This window comes from Nycticebus coucang, chromosome 19, assembly GCF_027406575.1.
Source record: "Nycticebus coucang isolate mNycCou1 chromosome 19, mNycCou1.pri, whole genome shotgun sequence".
Lineage (NCBI taxonomy): Eukaryota > Metazoa > Chordata > Mammalia > Primates > Lorisidae > Nycticebus > Nycticebus coucang.
Genome location: NC_069798.1, coordinates 69120553 through 69126167, shown reverse-complemented (window position 1 = coordinate 69126167; position 5615 = coordinate 69120553).

The following is a 5615-nucleotide window of genomic DNA, read 5'->3' as shown; positions in this document are numbered from 1 at the left end:
CTATTTTCAGTAGAGATGGGGACTCACTCTTGCTCAGGCTGGTCTCAAACTCGTGAGCTCAAGCAATCCACCTGCCTCGGCCTTCCAGAGTGCTAGGATTACAGGCCTGAGCCACTGTGCTCAGCCAGAATACTAAGTTTTATTTGCTTGTAGACACCCCCCAAAGTCTTTTTATTGCTTTGAGGCGATATTGGTTTTTATATAGATCTATGTATTATTTATATCCGGGCAGCATAACCTTCAGGATGGAGAAAGTGGAACCTAATTTGTATCTCTCCCTCAATGAAGTTAACCTTTTGACACAAACATTTTCTATTTGTTCCTTTTTGTATGTTATATATAGATTTACATGTACTTTCTCTGTCCATAATCCTTCCCTGTAGCCCAAAATAGAAGTTTAAAATAATTCAGCTGTAATTATTTTACACCACTCACCTGTCCTGCATAAATACCATTAACAAAGTAGAGGAGAAATAAAAATAATTGCATCTATCGAGCACTTCATTTACAAAAGTTTCTGTTCTGTTTGGATTCACTAAGGTCATGAGTGATTTAAAATATCTCACAATCTTTCATAACATTAATACGGGAATTTCAGTTGGCAATTGTGTTTAAATAACTTATTACAATCTTAAAATAGTGATTGCCAGCAAAAAGAAAGGAAAAATGTCCCCGCTGCTACCTTAACCAAAATAAGTATTTGATAAATAGCTCCTATGAATCATTTTGCTTCACTTCAGCATTTTAGGGTCTTTAGAGCCATTTATTACAGGTAATAGTTTTCTTTTCTAAGTAAGACAAATTTTCTTCATTTTACTTAAAAAGAAAAACTAAGCTCAAATATCTAAGGCAACCTGGGACACAAAATAATTAATAAAAAATAATTTTAGTGGTAGCTTTAGGGTCTCAATCGTACAAACTTACTTCTTTCAAGGTTCGCGCTGTATTGTGATACATTCCAAAAGAGGACGATTACTTTTACTGTGTTAAAATGGGAATGGCTAAAATGTGGAAGGCAGCTAAAACCAAGAGCTTTTAATATCGTTGTTCACTGATATTGTAGCCATGGTGGGGTCTAATAGAATAGCAATTATGAATTCTGAATACCACAAAGGTTCTTTGTGTGCTGGAATTTTAAACTTTCAATTACTTTCCTTTCCCTAAAGGCATTCATCCCTTACGTAGTCATTTGAATGGAGGAGAAGGAGGATCTTTGCGAGTTATAAATCAGATACCACGCTACCTGATCCTGGTGCCACCACCGTAGCCTCATCCCCCATTTAGGAGAAAGCATCTTGGGCTGTGACTTACCTGGCTGCCCTCCAGTTTCTCTTCTTTGCATTCCTCCCTCCACATGTAGGAACTTCTCCTTCATATCACTATATACTTGGTGCTTTCTGCATTTGTAAGAATCCCTGAACACATACAGACTGTTTATGCAACTCTGTCCTTCTGAATGTTCCTCTAGTCTAAATTAGAATAAATGCAAGACAGTGTCCAAATCTTTGCTTGTTCCCACTTTGTTTCATACAGTAAAATGGTTCATTTTGCCATTAGTATCTCTGATGTCCTTCCTTCCATGTTTGTAACAAATGCACTCCTACACAACCACTGCCATCTGCAGATGGGCTAAACCCTCTAACCAATCAGGCAAGCAGAAGCCTTCTCCCTCAGGCAGATGAGCTTGACGGTGCGTTTACTCAGCGACTTGGAGCACGTGCCCGCTGGGCTCTGTTGCTTCATGATGTAATATTTGCTGAACCCGGCCAAAGGGTCATCAGGACCCTTCCTTCTCCCATGTCCTCCAGCATCTATTTGCTTTTCTTTTAATGTTTCCTTAACACGGATGAAAAAATAAATAAACCTTTAGGTTAAAATGCAAGGGTCAGCATGGAATCCATTAGTTCACTGATTGTTGATGAAAATAAAGCAATCTATAAACTTTAACAACAGGGATGTATAAACTAGCTCTACCAGAATTCCAGGGGCGCTGTCACAACTCAACATGACTTTTGAATGAAGAAATATATCCAGGACATGATCTTAAGTAATGAGGCTGATTTTCATAAGGAACATGCCAAATCTTCAAATGGTGAAATGGACATAATTCCAGTTGGAGGCGTCTACTGGAGAAGCCATGGATGGATTTATTTCTGGGAATTCCTTCAACATCTACAGCATTTTTTTTTCTCTTCACAAAAATCTGAGCCCTCTGAAAGTGTATTTGTTTTTATTTTACAACTATGTTTCCACTTAAGGTATAACACAGAAGGCCATATCAGAATTGATTCAAAACATGTTGTAACTATTCGACTTGGAAACACAAACTGCGTATACCATCAATATTAAAGAAGTGCATTGATCCTTTCTCTAAAGAGAGCTTCTCATAGAAGTGCTGGCTGGCCCACCCTCCAGAACTTCCCACGTGCCGCCTGGAATTGTGACGTGCTGTGAGGATTCCCAGCACGGTGTCTTCATCACACTAGGAACAGCTGGAGTGAAGGGAAACCGTCTTTTTCACATTTATCCTTTTCACTCTGTACATAATTCTGTACATCTAGCAGGTGCTCAGTAAACGTGTGTTGATTTTTTAAATAAAAGATGCTTTAGTAAAGAAATGGGCGTGTGTGTGTGGGGGCACGCTGAGAACGTTTAGGTTCCCACCACAGACTCTCATCTCTCCGTTGAGGTTCAGGCCCGTTGTGCGATTCTTCACTGAGAACCGTCTCACCCCACTCCCGCTGAAAGATCAGAACAAATGTCAAGACTTTGCTGTTTCTGTTCATCACTCAAAGTGCTTGGCACCATCTTCACAGAAACTTTCCCCGTGTTCAACTTTTCTTTCAGAATGTGAGCATCTGTCTCTTGGTCTAAATTTAACTCTTCAGCCATCATCCTCACAGTGAATCATGTTTTTGAATCGGCCAATCTCTGACCTTTTCAACATTTTCTTTGGTCCCTACATGACAGGATGACTGTACATCACCCAGGACATCTTTTACCTACTTTAAAATCTCCTGTGACAGTCAAAGTTTCTTATTCTTGATATTGCTTCTCTCGCCATGCTAATTCTTTTTTACTTGTGGATTTGTTTAACCTCCTGAAAAGTATATTCTTTACCCCACATGACTGCGTGCCCCAGGTACATTGCTATTCTCCCCACTAGCTGTCACAAAACTGACTTTCCTTGATTTAAGAAATGGATGCTTCAGGGTAAAAGTTTTCATAAAATAGTCCAAAGTTATGTCTCTATAATGTAAACAATGTAGCAGTTTCATCCTTGATGGTGTCACGTTGTAATTATATGCACATAAAGGGAAGAGTTTGTTTTCTTTGTATCTTTTATCAACAAGAAGAAATAGCCATTCTTTATGGCCTCATAATAACTGTTCCATCCAGAGCTACCTTTAATTTGAAACTGTCATGCTTTAGTTTTTCTCTCTCCATAACACAAAGCCATGGCATCTTCTGCATTTTAGTGGGACTTGGACATTTTTGGAGGTTAATCTGACAAAAATAAGTTGAAGTTTCTATTTGATAAATCATTGTCCCTTAAGCCTCTCAAACTTTTCACCACTAGATGGTGAATCCTCTTTATCAGTGAGAAAAATTGATTGTGAATTAAATACTAGTCTGCAAAAAAGTTGAAATATTAGCAGATTATGCCTACAAAATACAGGATTTTTTAAAAAATATTACTTTATGGATAAGTTACAAATTGTGAAACAGTTAGCAGGAAATGTTGGGTCCAATAAATTAATATTGTTCTGTGATTTTTCAGAATGATTGAGCTGCAGGAGTCCCCGTGGGCCTTCCAGTCCAATTCTCTCACTTTGTGGGTGACAGGCGCACTCTGTGATTGAGTGTCCCCTCCAGGGCATACACACCCCAGGGAGGGAGGTCCAGACTAAGGTAAAGACCCCATAGTGTCTCACAATGGGTCTTTCTAACTAAGGGGCTTATCACAGAGGTACTTCCTTTATTTATTTATTTATTTGCAGTTTTTGGCCGGGGCTGAGTTTGAACCCACCATCTCTAGCATATGAGGCCGGTGCCCTACTCCTCTGAGCCACAGGCACCGCCTGAGATACTTCTTGAGTATAGTCTCAACTTTCTAGAGTTCCAACTTAGTGCCTGTAAAATTACATCTAATAATTGTAATAAGAATCCCACATACATTCATTACTTGCTAAACCAATACTTTTTTTTTTGCAGTTTATGGCCGGGGCTGGGTTTGAACCTGCCATCTCCAGCATAGGCATATGGGGCTGGCGCCCTACTTCTCTGAGGCACAGGCACTGCCACTTTTTTTTTTTTTTTTTTTTGAGACAGAGCCTCACTATGCTGCCCTCAGTAGAGTGCTGTGACATCACAGCTCACAGCAACCTCAAACGCTTGGGCTCGAGTGATTCTCTTGCCTCAGCCTCCGAAGTAGCTGGGACTACAGGTGCCCGCCACAACGCCTGGCTGATTTTTTGTTGCAGTTGCCATTGTTGTTTAGGTGGCCTGGGTTGGGTTTGAATCCGCAGCCTCGGTGCATGTGGCTGGCACCCCACCCACTGAGCCGCGGGTGCCGAGCCTGAACTAATGCTTTGTAAGGACATGCTACCTTTAGTGCTACTAGACACCTGGCATTTTAGGAAAAAACCCACCAATATTTTCCTTCACAGAACTTAAAGTCTGGGTGGAGATTGGCATGTGGCAGACGCCTGGGATCTAGTTCCGTGCACAGGCACAGACGGGCAGGCACGGGGAACTACGGTGGCAAAGTGTGGGTTTTAGAGTCCTGAATCAGGTGACATTAGGAAACGCTCATTAAACAAGGTGTCCATGAGAATTCTGTGAAATAAGAGAGCAAAAGTGGACAAGGTGTCTCTGTGTGTTTGTTTCCACATTCCGATGTCCATCTGTGAATAGAGAAACTGTTCGTTTATAAATGGGCCAGACACACAGGCAAGTAGACGCACTTGGGAATGACCTCTAAGTAGATTTGTCCTTGTATTTGAGGAACAAGTATCAGATAGGGATTGAAAAATATCAGTCACATGAAGTGACTACAGCTTCTTATTTAAAAACTCACTGAAGCATTAGTGCTTAATTCTGTATCACAGAGATTATAAGGAGAATACAAATAAAAAGTAAAGAGCACTAAACACATGTAAGTCTGATTAGATGGATTAGGAAAGACTCAATGAAATAAAATGACAGTCGGGATAGGTTAGGACGCTCCTGGTGGAAAAACAGAGTGAATATGCAAGAGGAACGTGGGAGTGAAATGGAGGAAGGCAGAGAATCTCAGGATGCAGGCTCAGATAGCAGGGAATGATTATCATCTTCTTCAATGACCCAATCCTTGGAGACACAAGTTGCACAGAAAAGCAAAAGTTACTAGCAAAGGAATTCATTCATTGATGAACTGATCACTTGTAAATTAGTCATTCTTGTTTCACTCAGTCGTTTATTCATTTCTGTTGGGCCATGGTGAGTCACTCAATGATTGGTAGAGATTCAGACAGTACATTGTAAAGAAAATACAACCGAATTTCAAAAGAGAAATCACAGAAATTGCAAAAGAACTTCCATGAATCAATAAATGTGATATTGTGGAATGGCTT